We start from the raw sequence: 23,037 nt of genomic DNA on the forward strand, positions 1-23,037 counted from the left end.
GCCCCTCCTAGATCATCCTGTTGTCATAAATAACGGTCACATTTTTTGTTTTACTTGGTACTTACGGTATACACTTGGTCTTAGACTGGCTGTTATTATTAGGTCTATTAGGATAAGGATTGAATACTTCCCTCCTCTCATGGGCCCATGTCTTTAAAAATTGGTAGTTGGAATATGGGTGGATTTAATTTGCCCAAAAAACGTAAGTGCGTTCTGCTGTGCCTTCGTAAATTACGTTTAGACGTGGTATGTTTACAGGAAACTCACCTTATTCCTAGTGAAATACTTATACTAGGTTGGAAGGTTTTAACGTCTGCCTCATATAACTCTAAGGCCCGAGGGGTTGCCATTATAGCCAAGTCCAATATACAATTGGACATATCTGATATTATTGTTGACACTTCAGGCCGATATGTCATCTGTCATTTACTTTATGAACAAATGAGGTTTGTGCATCGGTCTATGCCCCTAATGTATACTCTGTCTAAAACCTTTTTGACGGAACTGCTCTCATTATTGCTCGCATATTTGCACATGCCAATCGTTCTCTGTGGAGATATAAATCTTATTTCTATTGTCCGGCTAGATAGAAGAACACTGTACGTACCAAAGTCAGAGTACCTCGGTTTGGAGTCCCTCAATTGGCAAAAGAGTTGCAACGGACAGACTCATGGCGCACTCTTCATCCAATTGACAGAGCGTTTTCCTGTTTATCTGCTTCCACGGGTTTCTGCAGTACGTATGGAGCCGATTATGATCTCTGAGCACGCAGTAGTTTGGGCAGACATCAGGTATCAACTGATAGAGGAAATTGTTTTAGATGGCGATGCCCCTCTTCCCTTAGGACATCGACAGCTCTGAGAGACATAGGTGGTCATTCCGAGTTGATCGCTAGCTGCATTCGTTCGCTGTGCAGCGATGAGGCAAAAAAAGGCACTTCTGCGCATGCAATACTATTACAACGATCGATGTAGTTTCACACAGGGTCTAGCGAAGCTTTTCAGTCGCAATGCTGGCCGCAGAGTGAGTGACATGAAGTGGGCGTTTCTGGGTGGCAACTGACCGTTTTTAGGGTGTGTTCGGAAAAAAGCAGGCGTGGCAGGGCGTGTTTGTGACGTCAAAACAGGAACTGATGGCAACTCTCACCGATGGGTCGCCACCGTTTTGAGCTTCTTCAGATAGGTCTTTTGCCGTTGGATATTTACCACCTCACTTATAAATATAGTCATACATAAGTATAATTGATTCATTTTGATGTACTGTATTTCATGATCAATAGGGATTATACTATTTTGTTTCGCAATGACCCACATTTAACATATCACAATAACATATGGACAGTGGATTCGTCTGTTCGCCTTTAATGTTATGTATTAATAAATGTTACATGTGTGTTACATTTCTTCTCTTCAATAAACACAATTTAAAAAAACAAAATAGGAACTGATTAGTCTGAAGTGATCGCAAGCACTGAGTAGGTTTAAAGCTACTCAGAAACTGCACAGAAAAAATTTTGTAGCCGCTCTGCGATCCTTACGTTCGCACTTCTGCTAAGCTAAGATACACTCCCAGTGGGAGGTGGCATAGCGTTTGCACGGCTAATAAAAACTGCTAGCGAGCGAACAACTCGGAATGACCACCATAGTACTTAAAACCTGGGAAAACTTTGTACATGATAATATGGACGCAAAATTGAATAATATAGCTCTTTTCTGGCAAGCCTTTAAGGCGACGGTCAGGGGTGCTATTATCTTTCACTCCACGGCATTTAAGAAAAAAGCACTCCATGAATATTTAGCAGACCAGGCCACATTTACCTCCTCTTTTCAACTATATTCCTCGGCCCCATCCCAGGCCACCAGAGAGGAATATCTTGCTGCCAAAATACTTTTCAAAGATATTTTTTATCAAAATGGAAGCCTCCTATTCCTTCACAAAAAATTGCAAGTCTTATAGATTTGCCAATAAATCCAGTAAATTATCGAACTTACTGAATGGACAACGTGCATCTTCTATTATATACCCCCTAAAAATGAAAGATGGTACTTATACCTGACACTCAAATAGCTGAGGTTTTGACGGATTCTATACTGATTTATATGCTGCCCCACAAATTGTCCTTTCAGAGCGGTCCCCCTTTTGGGACAATTTACCTATTCCACAACTGTCGTCAGAAATGAGAGATTCCTGACTGGGTGCGATAACTTATGACGAGGTGTCCTCTGCTATTTCGCAACTGAAATTGGGGAAGGCACCAGGCCCGGATGGCTTCACAACGGATTTTTATAAATTGTTAGCTCCACATATTACCCACATTCTGGTCATGGTTTTTAACTCAACATTAGACACAGGTGAACTTCCTTTGTATTATATAATACAGCCACTATCAGAGTTTTGTTAAAACCGGATAGGGACCATTCAGATCCAGGGTCTTACCGGCCAATTTCATTGTTGAATATGGAATATAAATTATTAACGAAAAATTTGGCTACCAGACTGAGCCAGGTGCTGTCCACCCTTATCCACTGTGATCAAACGGGATTTGTTACGGGTAGAAGCCCTATGGCGAATGTTCGGAGGTTGTTGGCGGCAGTTTGTGACTCCCAGTGCAACGTGTCAAACACAGAGCACTTCTCTCTCTTGATGCAGAAAAGGCTTTTGACATGGTGCACTGGGATCACCTTTTTGACGCACTAGCCCGCTTTGCATTCCCATGGAAGTTGATTTCTTTCTTGAAAACACTATACTCTAGCCCCTCCTCCCACATTATATGCAATGGGATACTGTCAACCCCTTTTCCGATTATGAGAGGAACCCGACAGGGGTGCCCTCTCTCCCCTCTATTGATTATACTGGCACTAGAGCCGCTGGCGATTGCACCGAGACATTCTCCCCTATATAAGGGTATCCAAATTGGGGACAGGGACCTCAGAGTTTCTTTATACGCAGACGATATGCTACTTTTCTTATCGCACCCAGAACATTCCATCCCAGTGGCCTTGGACATCATTTCCGAATTCAGTGCATTTTCGGGATATAAAATAAATATTAGCAAATCGGAACTTTTGATCCTGACGGGACATACCCCTGCCTTACAATCATATACTGAACTGAAGACCATCCAGGTGGTGTCTTCTCATATTCAGTACCTTGGTATTCAGATTCCAGGACGGCTGGCGGACCTGTATAGTCTAAACTTCACTCCTGCAATTGCTAAGATTGCGAAAACCATGGAAAAATGGCACGATTTGCCACTGTCTTTCCTTGGTCGGATTGAGATGATTAAGTCGGTTCTCATGCTGAGATTGACATATTCCATGCAACTTCTCCCAATTAAATTGACCACGAAAGACATAAAAAAATTTCAATAGGCTATGTACCAAGTTTATATGGAGGTCGAAAAAGCCTCGGATAGCGTCCTGGAAGCTGAAATACTCAAAGAAAGATGGGGGCCTGGGTTTCCCTGACCTGTTACTCTATTCTAGGGCGCTTCTCTTTAGGATAGCCCTAGACTGGATCCTGGAACGCAACACTTATGTAGATTTTGAACTAGATTGCGCACTCTTTTCCCCATTTTCCCAGCTTTGATACAAACCAAACGTCAACTGCTACCTACACATATACGCACTAATTTAATGTTCAAAGATATATATATGATGCTTGGAACGCTATATCGGTGAAACTTAAGAGATCGGCACCCAAACTTAACTTTGTCCCATTGTGGGGTAATCCTGCCTTTACGCCTGGGCTGAAGAACCCGATATGCCGGAGACTGCTCTTTAAGGGCCTCAGAATGGTATCCCAGGTCTTTGACCCGGGAGGAAAAATAAAGTCATTTAACGACTTAAATTTAGAATTTTCCATCCCACATAATAGCATGTATGCTTTAATGCAGATTCAACATTTTGCCCACTCCATGGCCTCGGTAGAGGTAATGCAACCTTCTCAAGATCCTTTGAAATCGATTATTTCCAGTTTTATCAATAATAAATACAAACCCAAATTACTTTACTCAATTTTATTGAAACACTCTCCACATAACTTAACCCATCAATTGCAGATGATATGGGTACGAGATATCCCCACTTTGCCCCAAGTTTATGTATTATTTAAGTATTATGACACCACTCTCCGTATTGTTAGATTCAAATATATTTCTAATAATTATTTAAAATGCCAGCGCTAATATATGTTACAGACGCAAGGAGCATCTTATTACTATATACAATAAAAGTGCGCTGTACGTCACAAACATTACATCCCTTAAGTACACGCACACATTTCGGCTGAGGTCCAATGCTCATTGATATATATATATATTTGATATTTAAAAGGATATGCATAAGCATGTACACTGAATTATTTCTTAATGTGTATCATAACACTTATCTATCCCCGTTACGACGCTACCATATGGGAACGTCGGAAACACACTCTTGCCCAAGATGCCACCAGAGTGAGGCTGACACATATCATTGTTTGTGGGCATGTCCAATTGTACAGTATTTTTGGCATATCATTAGGAGATATGTGGAGACTAATTTAATAACCTATGTGCCCTTTACCCATGAATGGGCAGTCCTGGGTATCATTGATCCCACTCTTCGCATGCCATCGGAATGTAAAAAACTACTGATTGCCCTTAGTGCGGCCGGAAAAAAAACGATTTTACAAGGGTGGATAGATAGCACGCCACCAAAGATACCATTATTTTTTAGTAAATTACACCATATATTCAGGATGGACTGGTTGGAGGCTATTGTTGATAGACGTAAACAAGTAGACAGGTTTTTCAATCTCTGGGAATCTTATATATCCACTCTGCCCCTCACTACACGGCTACACATTCATAACAGCCTCAAGAACACTACATGGTACTTAACTAGGCTGGCTGCACAGGACCAACCTCTATCTTTGGTTTAAGAATAGACAATTATGACGGCTCCCCTTATAGATACGTATGTGATGTATAACACCATCAGTGTATTGACGGTTTGCTCAACTATAATGCAAAAGTCTTTATGGCTTGACATATGTGGATGCGCTGTACGACCCCTGGCTATAATCCTTGTATGTTACTGTATTTTACATTCTTTATACATCTGTACTTTGTAATATGGTATCAATGATGTCTCAATAAAAAGTTTATTAAAAAATAAAAGGATATGCATACAATATAGCACATGTACAGTATATGGTTAGATATACAAATTACACAGGAAGCAGTTGTTACAAAATAATCCATACAGTCACAACCAGCATACAATTACCCTATTTGCTCAATGCACTGTCCTCTCCATTTTAGAATCTGCCCCAACACCAACAAACAGCAACTGAACTGAACAGCAACCAGCAAAAACAGAACTTTTTGTGTGTCTGCAATCAGCTATACGCTGTGTAATGTTGGGGGAATACATGTCTTCTGTTATTGGTCATGGGGAGTTAACTTTCTCATCCATGATGTGTCGTTGGTCAGTTCATATGCTAGCAACATCCAGCCTTGAAGATGCAGGAATGTCTTTTGTTCCCATAAGAGTGACTTCATATTCCTACATTTAATCATAACTAATTGTTGCAATGAGGTACAACCTAATCACAGGTATCAAATTAACACACTCATTAATCTGATTATATTGACACCAAGCATGACATGTTTATCTTGTTCCGTTCCATTAATACATATACATATTATACTCCATTATATAATTGAAAGCATTATGATGTCTAGTGCTTGATATGTTTAATTTATGTGTGGTATGAAATATGTGTTGAATATATCCTTGTGGCGTGTCTGTGAGTGCGTATGATACCATATATCGCGGTGTACACTGCTTATATTCGCACGCACAGCGACTCATCTGTGTGGAGTTTGTATGTTTTCTGTATGTAATATTTTTTACTTTGACAGTTCACCCTTTGGCAGTAAACAATAACTGCCATAAATTAACAGAAGAAAAATATTTCAAACACAATCGGTGACCTAGACACACGTATGTATTCATTTTGCAAATCAGACATTGACCATATTTGGGGAAGACAGGGAGGAGGACGAGACATCCTCCATATGCACTCGGCGGTCACGGGACCACTGGTTGGGTGTGGGACGACATTCAACCTATAGAGTATGCTGGGACAGTGCTATGGCCTATGATGTCTGATTTGAATGAACGTTTCACACATACATGTACCTACGTCTTTGTACACTGATGTTCAGATTCGATAGAGGTTTTGCTGGTTAGAGGGAGAAAACAAACAAATCGTGAAAGAGACATAAAATTTTCATGGTATATATATTCCTATCATTCCCTGAACATTGTTTCCATTTCTGGATCGTATGCTAGGATTTTTTCATCATTGGACAAGGGTTATTAGTAGTGCCCTTCCTAGATAACAATAACCTTCGGAGTTCGGGGAGAGCCATTCGTACACCTTTCTTCCACATATATTCATGAGCTCTTTATCTGCTATGTGTAGATAGCCATTGTCTGATTGTTCCTGATTACCTCCCAATTTTCTGATTTCCTGAAATTGGTGAGATTTAAACATATCAGGGATTTATCTATGGTACTGGTGGATCTTAAGACTAGGGTGTCTAGTTATATTATATTCCTTGTCCACCGGTCCCCCCCCCCCTTCCGTGTAATTCAAGTACCTCAGCTAACTCTAAAGAATATGGCACTAATCCTGCATCATTTTGGTCTTAGAGGTACCTGTGAGCACATCCAACATTCCGTTTGGTTTAAGACCTTACCCACTAGTGAGTGGTAATCACTCGAGGGATGTCTGTCAAATGCTGCCTTATTGCTAGACTGACATCTCTGGATGCACTCATCTTCAATTATGGGGTCACAATAACAACAAAATACAGTATTCCTCAGACAATAGCCTATCACGTTACCTCCGAACTCCGTAACTACTAGACCTTTGATTTTTTTCTGGCTTTAACAAAGTGATAGGCTGATCCTGGGATCCTATAAAGACATCACTCCTTTCTCCAGAACCAGTTCCAGTCCCACACTCGACTCATGAAAACCTCACAAAAATAGAATGTCCTGAAAAAAATAAAATATGTTTGTCAATGGGAAAAAGATAGATAGAACAAAACAAATCTTGTCCATAGCAAATCAATTACAATGACTGGTCTTTCTGTACTCCTTTAGTACACTCAGGTAGTGTTCAACAGTGCTGCCTCTCAGTCTTCACAGAACAGACTCTCTGGTGATACTTCTGCGATCTCACTCCATTTACGAGTTCCTTCTGGACTACCGACTTTCCTGCGATGGGAATCGTGGACCCAAGTCTCTCTCTCGGCTACTTCCACTGGGATCGTGCTGTCAACAAAACTTGGTACGGTCCTTCCCACCTGTCTATTAGGCAACCTGAGCGTAAGAACAATCACACAGACTCTTGGTTCACAATCAAGACAGTTAGTAGTTGGCAAACCAGGAATCAACAGTTTCAAATTCTTTTGTCAAGTTCTCAAATGCTGGCTCATCTCAATAAGGTACTGTACTGTCACCTCATTGGTGTATTTCTGATCATGGTGCGGATCGATCATGACATGAGGTTTGTCTTCCAACAAACAAAAACCAAAACAAAAATTTCGAAGAGGGTGATTCGTTAAGTGGGGATCTGGGAGTGGTTCCGATGCTACATAACACTAGTGGCAGTGTCTATGACCACAATAGTCCAGTTTCAAGCTATCACTTGGCTCCTACTCCTAAGGACACCATATCTACACATACATTTCTGCACAATTTTCTTTGCGGTAAACACAGCAGTATCCGTGGTGGCAGGAAATGCCTCTACCCAGTTAGAGAAAACATCAGTGCACACCAATACATAATTCAAATTCCTACAGGGTGTTAACTGTACGAAGTCGATTTGTGTTACCTGAAAAAGGTCCATCTACAGGAGGAGTATGGGATGGCTCTGTTGGTACTCCCTTACCAAATATTCTACCTCATGCAAGTAAGACAGGTCATTGCTTTCCTGCTTGCCTGAGAAGAGAACCCTGGTGCACGCCAGTAAGCTCTTAACAATTTGCACATACATTCCTTACCCTAGGTGAGTCAGACCATGTACCGCCTCAGCTAGGCTTGGGAGATACGTCCTGGGGGCCACTGGCTTACCTTGTCCATCTCTCCGGAGTCCTGAGGACTCCTGACCATACCCCTTCGCCTTCCAGACCTCCTTTTCCTGTAGGTAATACAAATTTGTATCTTAATTTAACTGTTGTGTGTTTGCAATTTAGAGTACCATAAGCATCAATCAAAAAAAAAAGAAAAAAAAAAACATCTCTAGAGGAGAAAAAGAAGAAAAAAATATATATCAGGTCTGCGTTCACCAACGGGCTGTCACTTATGGAAAAGGTATATATAACAAGTATATATATAGGCGCTGTTATGAGTGTGTTTTTCCTAGCAGCTGAATAAATAGGGGTAGTCAAACCCTTTAAATAACAAGAGAAAAGATGTAAATACAGCGCTATTTGACACAATATGTATTAAAATTAAAATAAGTATTTAATAATAAATTGTTTTTTTATATATAAAACAGTAAAATATAATAAAATGAAGGCAGTTATGTTTACACCTGTAACACAATATGTCACGAAAAACCTGGTGGACTTAGAATTTTGTAAATACTGACACTAACTGGTATGTTATGCACACATCAACATATTTTTTGACCAGCAAATAAACAGTCATGTATATGGACCAAATGAATAATAGTTCATCCGAGTGGATGTTGTTACCACATCTGTGTTCCGTTTAAAGAGGCTCCCATATAGTGCAAAGTCCGTATGGCAACGGCGACAATTGTTTGGGTCCTGGTTCACAGTTCACTCGGAACTCCGTGTTCCATTGGATGGACTCTCCTATAAAGATGGTAGGCAAAAGGCAATGCCTGTAGGGGTCCTGGTTCACGGAGATGAAAAGGTACAGGGTCCTGACTGTAAATGGTGGCTTGATGAAAGTGCAGGTCAGCAGATGTCCACACAGGTCTTGGCCTAACGCGTTTCGCTGCTCCAGGCAACTTTTTCAAAGGTGATGTGACATTGAGAGTGGTCACCCTTTTATAGGGGAAGTGATGTAATCATTGTAAACAGCTGAGGTTTAATTGTTATGTTAAACATGTTAATAAAATGATACCAAAACAAATCTAGTGTGAATACTCATATTAGAGAATCTTTACAGATACATAATTAGCAAAAACGAAACTAGAGACGAGAAAACTGGTTATTTTTATTCATTTAATTATTATTATATTTCCGGTCATGTGATCTCTGATTGGGTTTTCTCCAATAAGGGTTTGTTAATCAGTCATGTGGAAATCACATGACTTGCCTGATGAGGAAGTCGTGTAAAGCTTTATTGATGGTTTGAGATTGGAACGCATGATGTTCCGGTCACGTGGTCAGGCATTTGCCGATCACGTGATTGAGATCACATGTTATCTTCCGGTCACGTGATCGGACGTTTGCCGGTCACGTGACGGGAATCGCCCGTCGAATGGTGCTACATATAGTTTTACCTTGTGAAACCATCCGGCCAGAGGTGATCATTAGGTCAGATGTATCACGTCAAAGTCACGTGAGCGGACTGTTGTTGATCACGTGGGCATAGTCACGGGTTTCTAAGGTCCAATCAAAACATTGTGTAATAGATAAACTAACTTGGTCACCTAGCAACCGAACGAGATATAAATAAAACTCTTTTTTATTAAAATATGTGTGTGATCGTGATTCCTTTCAAGTAGTTCCTATATGTTGCAATATATAAACTATAGGGAGCATTTTTTATAGAATAAAAACTAGAACCATATGCTGGATAAATACCTGCATTATAAATGTTCATCTGAGTCAATAAACACATTTATAATGCAGGTATTTATCCAGCATATGGTTCTAGTTTTTATTCTAGATAACATGTGATCTCAATCACGTGATCGGCAAATGCCTGACCACGTGACCGGAACATCATGCGTTCCAATCTCAAACCATCAATAAAGCTTTACACGACTTCCTCATCAGGCAAGTCATGTGATTTCCACATGACTGATTAACAAACCCTTATTGGAGAAAACCCAATCAGAGATCACATGACCGGAAATATAATAATAATTAAATGAATAAAAATAACCAGTTTTCTCGTCTCTAGTTTCGTTTTTGCTAATTATGTATCTGTAAAGATTCTCTAATATGAGTATTCACACTAGATTTGTTTTGGTATCATTTTATTAACATGTTTAACATAACAATTAAACCTCAGCTGTTTACAATGATTACATCACTTCCCCTATAAAAGGGTGACCACTCTCAATGTCACATCACCTTTGAAAAAGTTGCCTGGAGCAGCGAAACGCGTTAGGCCAAGACCTGTGTGGACATCTGCTGACCTGCACTTTCATCAAGCCACCATTTACAGTCAGGACCCTGTACCTTTTCATCTCCGTGAACCAGGACCCCTACAGGCATTGCCTTTTGCCTACCATCTTTATAGGAGAGTCCATCCAATGGAACACGGAGTTCCGAGTGAACTGTGAACCAGGACCCAAACAATTGTCGCCGTTGCCATACGGACTTTGCACTATATGGGAGCCTCTTTAAACGGAACACAGATGTGGTAACAACATCCACTCGGATGAACTATTATTCATTTGGTCCATATACATGACTGTTTATTTGCTGGTCAAAAAATATGTTGATGTGTGCATAACATACCAGTTAGTGTCAGTATTTACAAAATTCTAAGTCCACCAGGTTTTTCGTGACATATTGTGTTACAGGTGTAAACATAACTGCCTTAATTTTATTATATTTTACTGTTTTATATATAAAAAACCAATGTATTATTAAATACTTATTTTTATTTTAATACATATTGTGTCAAATAGCGCTGTATTTACATCTTTTCTCGGGCTGTCACTTATGTCTGGTCTCATAGTAAAGGTCTGATTTGGATATTCCATACCATCATGCATATCAGTGTCTATACAAAATTTCCCTTCACCAGTATTCTCATCCTCCACCCTTTGTGCATGACAAGGCACACTGCAGTAATATACTGGTGCCATCGTGCTGATGAGACATACCGGGTTTGGGCAGAACTTTGACGGACCAATATGGCGTGTGGTGTATGAACTGTCAAATCATGTACCAGTAGACCTGGTGTCCTGTCTGGTAAAGATGAAACAGAAACTGCTTTGTATCTGCCAGGGACGACTCAAATGAATCAGCGCACAAGTCATCAACATATTGTATCAGCACCAACCCATTCTCAGGCTGAAAGGACTGTAAACAGTCATGTAGGGCTTGGGAGAAAATACTCAGGCTGTCACTCGGAACCTTGGGAGAATCGGATCCATGTATTGTACCACCCTCTGTGAACGCAAAAGATGAAGAGGAAACTGTGGAGAAACAGAATAGAGGTTGGTGACAGATAAGTTTGTAGAGGTGGAGAGGATTTTATTAAAATGACAAATGGATTGGGCATTACGGGGAATTGATTCTGAAATACTTGTTCTATCCCCCTTAAAGCTTGTGCTTGCTGTGTCACTACTGGGACTACCTCAGCCATCAATCCAGTGTCCTGTCTATCCTAAGTTCATAGGGAACCCGGTATCTGTGAGATAATTTTCTCTACCTGTGATGGACATGAATCTAGAACAGTGGAATGCAACATTAGTCTTTGAGGGTATCTAACATACCTTGTACTTTCTGCGCGGGAGTACAATATATGTATTTCACATTTCAATTTACATATCAAAATCTCTATCGATTAAGTTAGTCAGGGGCCACTGCTGCTAGGGAAAAAAAAAAGGGTTTAGCATCATAGAGGCCCAATCGTAACTTCTGCAGATTTTGTCAAAGGGTAATGTTGCACTTCTCTCGTTCCTCCCATTTGCCGAATTGGTGTTTACCAGTGATCTTATCCTGACGGAGAATTTTCTAGTACTGCAAAAGAAAAATTTCTAGGTCATGCGAAGTATTCATTCAATCCTTCTCATTCTCATCCCATATTAAGGGTCTGTACATGGTCCAACAAACATTTCCGAGCTTATCTTGACTAAGGCATTACTAGAAATGAATACTTCTTATGTGCTAACTAAAAGAAATATCCGGGGGTTACCCTATCTCTGTCCGCTTTCCTACTGGTAAATACTAATGTGCGGACAGGATATTCTCCATTTATGACGTTACTTTCTTCGATTTTTTATTTTATTTTTGGGTTTTACTATATATGTACTTGAATGACTCCATACTTGCCAGTTCCAGTGGTCTCAGCCACTTCCCCTGCAGGCTACAGCTCCTCTTTTACCGGTTGTATACTCCTCTGAGTGCATGAGAAATGGCTGAAATCAGTCAGGTCGCCTTCTCCTCCTAAATAAAACTTTGACATTCATTAGTACATATATAGGTTACATTCATATTTTTTATATTTTCTATGGTTTGTATGCTGGCTGTAACTGCCTCCATACCCACATATGGTGGTGTACCTGCTTTCTCTCTTTTCTACTTATTTATTGTTGCTACAAGTTCAAACAGTTATTATATTTTCGTTCTTGTCTTATATGACTTTGCTTAGACATACTACCTGCAATACTTCAGGATCAAACCCACCAACTCTAGGAAATGATGCCCTATCATCCACTGTCATTCGCACCCATTCGTCACAAAAAGCCTTTCCATGTGGACCATACTTTCCACACATTATCTAAACCAAGCGGGCCCTCTTGGCCTCCGCTCATCAGCCTGCACCCTGGCTGCCGAACATTTCTCGCTTGTGCACTTGGTTCCCATCGCGGACTTTTGACACGATCCCCAAATGAACAATACGAGCAAGCGGTGAAAGTCCTCTGAGTTCTCTCACCAACTCCTCCGCTGGCAGTACCACAACTCACTCCAATAGTGACCACCGCGTACCCAGTGAGGTATCTCTATCAGGCCCCTCTGCTCTGTAAGTATTGATGTATCAACAGCAATAAATCAATACGCCACTTTTTTCAGTGGAGGTTAAAAATCAGCCTGTTCTTTGTGGTTTCTTTCCACAGGAATTCCGCCTGGGAAACGTCACCAAGCCATCCTATGGACTTCCACCAGGAATATTTCCTGAGAGTCAGCGAAAAATTCCTTCTGCTTTACACAAATCACTTCTGCGTATGCTCCACACAGCGCGTATGATGACGCAATTGCGAAAAGAACGCAAATGGTATCACGTTGTGCCACGTATTACACACAGAGGTGTGGTCCAATCGCACGGCCTATAGATATTTGTTATCTATATGCCCTACGATCACAGGAGTCGATTTCACAAGCTGCGCTCCACAGCCGGAGCGTAACACTAAAATACTTCTACACGTTGTAGTACGTGCCTACTTCCTCAATGCACAATCTATTATGCTCCTCTACACGTTGTAGTACGTGCCTACTTCCTCAATGCACAATCTATTATGCTCCTCTACACGTTGTAGTACGTGCCTACTTCCTCAATACGTAAGGTTGCGACCAACTCAGCGTCTCTCACGGGATCCCGGTTTCTCCAGGGTTTAATACAGCCACACCTACTTTCAACTCCCGCTAACACACAAGGTTTTCTGTACAGAAAAAAAATATCACTCCCTTTGATTGATAGCTTGTCCCAGAGTACTTTAAACAAATATTATAATAATCTGCTTTTAAAATCGGATAGTTACTTGTTAATTGTATAACTACAAATCTTTTATTCCACCGTATATATACACACACACACACACCATTTACTGCACTTCTAAGAAACCCCTCACCCTCTAATTTGCATATCAAAAGATGTTCGCCTGCTTGTTTCAGTGGTTGAACAAGTTAATTAACATTTCAATGCCTATCTTGTAGCAAACAGAGTTAACTAAATCCTGGGAGGAAAAGAAAAAAAAACTCATTTTTTTTTATACAGTATATCTGTGTAATTCTTACATCAAGTATTCATCTAGGCCCAAATTAAGCTATTTGTAATTGACTATGGCATGGGTCTGTTAAATTCATTAGTAGCTTTTAAATGGTGTTGGATTTGTACATATTTATTGTTTATTTGTGACAAAGGAAACTGATCGCTTTAAACACACTGAAAGTCAGCTGTTTAGCTAGGTGGATAGGATGACCTTCCTAAAAATGGCCACTGCTCCTCCCCCTCATTCCCAGCCATGTGCTTGGGCAAAATGGTGGACAGGCCATGTGGCTAGCTCTTTTGTCACAAAGAAATCACAAATTATACAAGCACCAGAAGTTACTTTCGGCCTGGGTTTAAAAGTATGCGAATTGGCCTCAGCATGCTGACACAGCTATATCATACCTATGCACCAACTTTTAAATGCTCTTTAAATTTACTTAACAGATAAACAATCCAATCTGAATCAAACACAATATGACTTATTTGAACTTTGTTTTACAACAAGAAAAAATACGCTGTAGCATTTTAAATACTGTGCATGTCACACTCCAACAACAAAGAAAACTATATTGTCCCTTGAATTTCATATCAGCGCCTTACTGATAACACCAAAAAACAAACGGCATGTAGTTCAGCAGCATCAAATTGCATCCATCTTTAGCTGGTAGCCAACAGCGGCGTCTGTACAGTGAATCATTAAGAACGTGATATCGCGGACGCAGCCCCCAACTGTTAGATTCAAATATATTTCTAATAATTATTTAAAATGCCAGCGCTGATATATGTTGCGGGCGCAAGGCGCATCTTAGTACCATATACGATAAAAGTGCGCTGTACGTCGCAAACATTACATCCCTTAAGAGAAAACAAGTACACGCACACATTTCGGCTGAGGTCCAATGCTCCTCATTGATATACATATTTGATATTTAAAAGGATATGCATACAATATAACACATGCACAGTATATACAGTGTATATGATAACAGATTTACAAATTACACAGGAAGCAGTTGTTACAAAAGAATCCATAGTCACAACCAGCATACAATTACCCTATTTGCTCAATGCACCGTCCTCTCCATTTTAGAATCTGCCCCAACACCAACAAACAGCAACTGAACAGAACAGCAACCAGCAAAAACAGAACATCTTGTGTCTGCAATCAGCTATACACTGTGTATGTTGGGGGAGTACATGTCTGTTATTGGTCCAGGGGAGGGACCTTTCTCATTCATGATGTGTCATTGGTCAGTTCATATGCAAGCAATGTCCAGCCTTGAAGATGCAGCAATGTCTTTTGTTCCCATAAGAGTGACTTCATATTCCTACATTTAATCATATCTAATTGTTGCAATGAGGTACAACCTAATCACAGGTATCAAATTAACACTCATTAATCTGATTATTTTGACACCAAGCATGACATGTTTGTCTTGTTCCGTTCCATTAATACATATACATGATGTTATACTCCATTATGTAATTTAAAGCATTATGATGTCTAGTGCTTGATGTTTAATTTATGTGTGGTATGAAATGTGTTGAATATATCCTTGTAGCGTGTCTGTGAGTTCGTATGCTACCATATATCGCGGTGCACGCTGTGTATATTCGCACGCACAGCGACTCATCCGTGTGGAGTTTGTATGTTTTCTGTATATAATATTTTTGACTTCGACAGTATAGTTAGAACATCTATTCTCCAAGAGGTTCATATTAAGACCATACACAGGGCTTGTGTGTCACAGAGCCAAAGGAAGCACTATGTGGAGGAGGAGTCTGGCAGATGTCCGAATTGTGGTGTTTCTTCTGCGTCTGCTTTCCATAACTTGTGGTCCTGTGGTAAAATCTAAAAATATTGGTATAAACTCTTACACTATGTGAATGCTACTTTTGGGCTGTCTTTGCCCTTAGATCCAATACCATTGCTTTTTGCTAACTTTGACAATTGGGCACTGCCGGACTCTAGGTGACCCCTAATACCTTTCCTGTCTGTACTGGTGACGGTGGCAAAGAAAGTTATTCTTAATTCCTGGATAGTTCAACATACTACTATGTTGAGAGAGGTAGATTCTCTAATGCTGAGATATATGTATTATGATAGATACGAAGTGCTCTCTGAACCATATCGTACCAGTTATCAGTTTTTTAGGAAGTGGGGGGCGTTAGATAGGATAATATAAGATATATGGTCTCTTGCCAAATACCTGTATACTCTTGTACCCTGATTTATCTCATCTCATCTCTGCTAGTTATATGGATGGAGATACAGTTATGGCCTTCACTGACTACACTACTCACATATTATATATGTGTGTATATATATATATATTATACCATATTCTCTGTTTGAAGATCCCTCCCAATATTCTTATTCAAGCCTGTACTCCCAGTCACAAACATGTTTCCGACCACAGCAGTTTCTTTGGTAATTGCGCTACTTTACATCATGATTTATAGGATATTAAGTTTATGACTATGACTGTATGCAATGATAGACAGGATGTTCTCCCTTCTCTCCATCTACGCCCCCCCCCCCCCCCTTATGCTTTAATATTCCTACTCGACATTGACTACTGTTGTAAGGACAATTGATCGAGGTATACTCTACAGGCATGGTTTTATGTACATTTTGTTTCCATGTCAAACCTGATCATTTGCCTTCTGATTTGCCACCGTGTGTGGCATTTGTTCTTTCTTATTGTTCTGTCAATGTTTAACTTGAAAACCCAATAAATATATAAAAAAAAAATAGTCTCAAGGACAAGACTGCACAGCTACATCCACAGCCCAATGCCCATAACTTACCTTATGAGGATATATGTCAAAGCCTAGCACACTATGTTAATCTGCTGTTAATCCGTTGAACACTATATGATCAGCTGTACCGTGCATGTAATAATCGTCAGTAACTCTCAGATACACAAGTGAAATGTGACATATAAACACACTATACATATAACGTATTACTATTGATGTAAACACGATAAATCCATGGTACACTCCCGTGGATGCTGTATATGTAGAACCTACTGCAGTTTATTAGTGTATGAATAATTGCTGGATGTGAGCTGCAGATTATGTGTTATAGTAATCAATAGCAGTGTGGATACCAATGAAATAAAAGAAGAAGGACCCACCGTGCCGTGACAGTGACCAGAGAAAGTTATCCGGAGTCAGTGAAGCTTACAGCATACTGCCAATCATCAAAGTTGCAACACTGTTTCTCTTTAGCAGCTGCCACTGATGTTCTATCTATACCTAAACAAACATTCAGTGTTTAACACAGTAATGCGAGCTGATGACTCATAAGCGGCTGCAAATAGATACAAATGAATCACATTGATACATAATATCACTTATCTATGCATTTCCGTGGAGTGGCTGTGGATACAAAGAATATCAAAATTGGAACTAAGCAATATAAGATCATTCTGAATAATCCTATGGATCTAATGTCTATAATTTAAAAAGTGCTCACCTAAAAATAACAATTATATGGGTAGACACTACTATTCAAATATTTGTACTGACAGTCTGTAAAGAAATTGAGACACTTTATGTCCCATAATGAGAGAGCAAGGAGATGACTCCTAAGTGGGCAATCTATTAAAAACACCAATAGCAGACACCTTATACAGTAGAGTAAGGTATAGCAGGCGCCAGATTTGGTACAGCTATAATCAAGCCCAAATACAAAATAGTTTGAGTCACGCTCTCATTGCGCCAGAGTCACTGTAACCTTCTCTTGCAACCCATTAATATTTAGCAGCAAGTCTCTCAAGATGATATATAGCAAGTAGAAAGTTCCAGTCACTCAATGTGTTGTAAAATTATAAACACTGCATTGAATGAATTATAACCAGTGATTTGAACAGGCGATTAATAAGGGACAAGATACAATAAAACAGCGACAATGTGTGGACACCATTTTAAATCTTTATTTCACAAATCTTTATTCTTTCTTTATTCACGTGTTAAGTCTGTCACTTTTTAACCTCTATGTTTCACTGTAGTCTAGGATAAATCTGGGAGTTATTTTCACATTATTTTAATTAATAAACATTAAAAGTTATATTTTAAAGTTATATTTACTCTCCAACTGTAAGCTTGCGAGCAGGGCCTTCCTACCTCTGTCTGTCTGTCTTTGCCCAGTTTTGTTCTATAATTGTTGTTCTAATTGTAAAGCGCAACGGAATATGCTGCGCTATATAAGAAACTGCTAATAAATAAATAAACAAATACAGGTTCCTCTTTTCTCTCCCAAACAGAGCAGACGACGCCACCAGACGCGCGACCTGTGAGTCCACCGGCGGTGGTGTTTCCCAATTTTTACTTAACTCTGCAGCGAGGGGATAACGAGCTAGCATCTTCTTAAACAGGGAGAATTTCTTTCCTGGATACTCCCAGGATTCCTGATGGATGTCGATCAAATTGTCAGAATGCGGTAAAAGTAATTTAGTAACCTTCTGACGCTTGAACTTATCAGGTTTCTTAGAGGTATCTGGAGGTTCTGCTTCAGCATCAATTTGAAGAATCAATCTGATAGCCTCCAAGAGGTCAGGAACATCCACCTGTGTAATAGATTCCCCATCAGAAGCTTCTGCATCAGTGTCTGAGGGGTCAGTATATGCGCCATCTTCATCTGATGAAGTATCCGAAAGGTGTGGATTGTGAAGAAGTAATGACCCGCTTAAAGGACCCCTTGGTCCTAGGCGGGCGAGGGTTAGGTTTTGGTTTAGCCAAAGACTGATTTAATTGCTGTAATTGAGTGGACAGATTATCTGCCAATGGTGGATTAACTGCAGGGACAATATGTGGCTGTAATGGAAAAGGAGGTGCACCGTGATGGAGCTCTGGGTCCTGCTTAGTCCGCCTGACACACAAAGATGGCTGCTGGGTGTCTCACGCTCACTGGTAGCATCATTCCCACAAGGCAGCAGGAGCAAAGAGCAGCCATTGCTGTGTCTGGCAGCAGGATTACACAGTAGTGTGGAAGACATCATTTGGGTTTGGCGCCCAATACTGTTACCACCTAATTTTACATAGAAGTCTGTTTTTTGGGGGAGTGGGAGACACCCCTTCTTGGTGGATACAGTTCAGGCAGCCATCTTTGCGCATTTGTCAGGTGCTCCATTTTTTTATCCCTGCCTTAAAAATAATTAAAAGAACTCTATTTAGGGAGTTCCTTATAAAAACTATTGAAGTTCTTTTTAAAGATACTGGCAGTGATCACCTTCCCGAGATTATTGTATCCTATCCAAATGTTACCTTTACTGCTATCTGATACAGACTTGAAGACTCTTAACAGGGCCTTTAGTGAATTCATTTAGGAGCACAAAAAAAAAACAGAATTTCACTATTTAAGTTGTGCCAATCGCAAACATTAGGCGGTGTTAATTTACCTTGCCTTAGAAGCTACATGCTAGCCGCAAATTATCGCTACGCTGTTGATTAAATACACGAGACGGAGGTCTTCGCCAACACCGGCTTACAGCAGGCTTTCTGTCCCGAGACCCCACTAGTTAGCTTCCTACATACACGTCCGTCCTCTTTTCCTCCCCAGATAAAAAACAACATCTTACTGACATCTACTTGCACGGCATGGAGACAGGCACGCTCTAGGATGGGTATCTCTAGCTACAACACAACCTTCCTCCCCCTATCCCACAACCCAGATTTCCGTGGGACCACTGTGCGAACCACGCTGGCAGCCCTATCAGCCCAGGGTATCAGATTGTCATACGAGTTGATCTGTCGAGATACCTATCAGGTGCGCACATATACAAGTCTCTGTGAGGGATCTCCACAACTCACAATCCCACTGTTTGTATATTTTCAAATCCGTAGCTGTCTCAATAAATCATTGACCACCATGACTGTAGAAGACAAGTCTAATAGCATAGATACCATTTTACAATCAACACCTAGGGTGCACCACTCCACAGCATTCCTTTACACATTTCTTAAGAAAACCATAGATTAGGAGAACACCCAGTCAGGAATGACTAAATGGTCGTCAGACTTCCCAACTATCACTACCTCTGCCATGCTTGCTGCGTTTAACAGAATCAACAAAACTCTCATATCGGCGTCATACGCTGAGATGAACTATCAAATCCTACATCGTTCCTACATTACACCGAAATTACGATTCCAAATGGGCACAGCTTCTGATTCTAAATGCTTTAAGTGTTGCGCGCCTGAGGCAGATATTTACCACTGCTTATGGAGTTGTCCAGAAGTCAGTAAATTCTGGGGCTTACTACAATCCTTCATCAAAGAAAAACTACACATTACTATGGTGGTCTCTCTGGATTGGGCTATCTGGGACATACATGCTGTTAACTAAAATAGCAGCTGCTGGTAGAAAAAACTATCCAGTCACAATGGATAGCTACGGATTCATTGTCTCTGGCTTTATTTTTACCAAGACTATCATACTTATTTCATATGGAGTGGCTTGAAATGTTGATTGACAAAAAGTAAAATAAAAAAGTTCTTTGACATTTGGCTCCCTTATGTACAGACGCTAGATGTCATTAGGATCCCTCTTCGATAAGCTATATCACACACTACGTGGTACACTCTTGAAGTACTTACCATGGATCGACCTCCTTTTTAGAAAATTAAAAATTGTCGAGAAATGTTTATTGCCCTTGCCTAACCAGAGTTGTTTATTTCTTTAATATGCCATGTTGATTCCTTGTCATTGTGATCTTTTATTACATGTTGATATGTATGTTTTATGCAGATGTCCAATAAAGTATTTAAAAAAAAAAAAAAGATACTAGCAGTTATACATCCATATTTTGGTGGACTGCTATGGAGAATATCCAGATCTTATAATCAGAATTATTTCAGATTCGGGTGTTTACCCATAAAAATATAATTCAAAAAGTATAAAGCTGATTTGACAATCACAATGCAATGCAACTTCCTCAGTAAAGCTCACAGAACGGATCCTGGAGAGTTTTGGCTGTGCATGGAAGTGGCAGAATATAATTCAAGAAGCTTTATACTTTTTGAATTATATTTTTATGGGTAAACACCCAAATCTGAAATAATTCTGATATACTCCATAGCAGTCCACCAAAATATGGATGTATAACTGCCAGTATCTTTAAAAAGAACTTAAATCAATAGTTTTTATAAGGAACTCCCTAAATAGAGTTCTTTTAATTATTTTTAAGGCAGCCTGTGGAAATTTCCATCTGTAATAAGCCCCCTCCAGGAGCTAATATAGGAGATTGTACTATCCTTATATTTAAGGTTGTGATTTTCTACATTTAAACTCACTTATGACAAGTAAACCTGTCATCTATATTTGTTACCCCTGATGAAGTCGATAAGATGAAACGCGTCGGGTTTGTCAGTCAGTAGTTTCCTACTTAGTTTGTGAAGATACTCCCTTGTGAGCTCACACCTTAAAAAGGTGAGGGAGTATCTAGAGTTCAAATTATTCAACAAACGCAGTGGTTGTCTTTTTTTACTGACATTTATTTTTACTATCTGTATACTCTTTGCATTATGAACTATGTAAAAATTGCATTTGTTCAAATGAATGTTATTAAAATAATCTTTTATTAATTGGCCTTGGGCCTCTTGTTTGGGTGACCATTTGGTGAGTGGTGTCCGTTACAGGTTCCCGGTCACAAACTTTCTCCAATATCCAACTTACACCTATGGAAACAACATTGGAAGAATTACCGTAAAGACGTTCCTATATAGCGCACTTGGGAATTTTGTTTATATATATATATATATATATATATAAACAATGCACAGTAAAGACTGGATGTATATCCCAGGGTACTTGTACTAAATATACATGTAGAATACTTAAATGTCCTGTAAATGCACAGCGCTGGTGAGGCAGGCAGCTTTACAGAGGAGACTTTGCCCAGCAGTCCCAGAATCAGCTCAGCTTGTGTGTAATGGCGCCCAAACGCTGACAGGGAGTGAGGGAGAGAGAGAGATGCAGCTCCAGGGCAGGAACATTTGCAGTAAATGGCGGCTGGGGGCGGGGCTACAGGTCAGAGCCTTATCCCCTTGCTAGACTTTACCACCGGGTACTGCGGGGCCTATTTGAAACGGATTTTAAGAAATCCGACCTGTGCCCCTTGCCCTGGTGGTCTAGTAGAGTCCCTGTACGGCCACAGTGTCCACGCCAGCGCGCGGTCCATCTCCGGAGACCGCGCTGTATCGCGATTTCAGCGGGTCCCGCATGGGGGACCGTCTTCCCTCCTCCCGAAGATGGGGCCTTTCGATCCATAAGAGCAGCGGCGGGTGTGTGCCTGAAGTGACCGGAGCCCTCCGCTGTAAGTACCCGGCAATCAGGGCACAGGAGTATACAGCACCGCTGGGGGAGGTGAGGGAGCCACAGCACGGTATGTCAGACTGACATATAGCACTTCTAAGTGCCTGAGCTGCGGCCCTTGAAGTCTTATTTTCTTCAAAAAGCTCTTTTCTAGGCTGTCTAGCGCAGCACTCCCTGTTAGCTGCCTGCACTGCAGGCACCAACTTACAAAGCGAGCTCCAGTGCCTGGAGGTGGGGATATAGAGAAGGCGGCGCTATGCATCCTGGGAACAGTCAAAGCTTTTAGCCTGTTGGTGTCTCAGATCAAGATCCAACTCCACACCCCAATGTAATTCCCTGTGGAATCACAGTGTACCCCGCTGCACACAAAAAAAAAATATTATATAAATATATATATATATATATATATATATATTTTTTAATAGTTCTGTGATCTTTATTGGGGATCCTTGGTTGTTGTAATATTCCCAACTATGGGAAATGATGATACCACGCCCGTCAGCAGAAAGAGAATGGGTGCGGAAGGGGGAGGAAAGAATTGAATACCGCCCTTTGTCACTTTATGTTCAAATGTGAATAAATGTTAGTTTTGATTAATTATGGTTTGTAAATTAGGAAGCCACCATCCAGCTCGGGTTATGAATAACTAATCTTTAATTGTAAAAGTTAACACGTTACATATAATAACGTCACTGCAGCTGATCTGATGAAAACTCCACAGGTGTGAGCATTACCTGATCCATTTTTGATTGGATCCTCTGGGTTTAAAAGCTGCTCAGTGTAGCA

The 23,037-nt window shown here is 40.3% G+C and overlaps 1 protein-coding gene across 1 annotated transcript in view; it reads right to left on the bottom strand.

Moving 5' to 3' along the window:
- Window positions 1-21,428: 21,428 nt before the first annotated feature.
- The window catches only part of LOC134980882 (uncharacterized), a 165,609-nt gene continuing 164,000 nt past the window's right edge, over window positions 21,429-23,037 (bottom strand). Inside the window, exon 9 of the mRNA XM_063947885.1 lies at window positions 21,429-21,614. The gene's annotated coding sequence lies outside the window, so the exon portion shown is untranslated. The remainder of the gene's footprint in view (window positions 21,615-23,037) is intronic.

The sequence above is a fragment of the Pseudophryne corroboree genome, chromosome 12, assembly GCF_028390025.1.
Source record: "Pseudophryne corroboree isolate aPseCor3 chromosome 12, aPseCor3.hap2, whole genome shotgun sequence".
Taxonomy (NCBI): Eukaryota; Metazoa; Chordata; class Amphibia; order Anura; family Myobatrachidae; genus Pseudophryne; species Pseudophryne corroboree.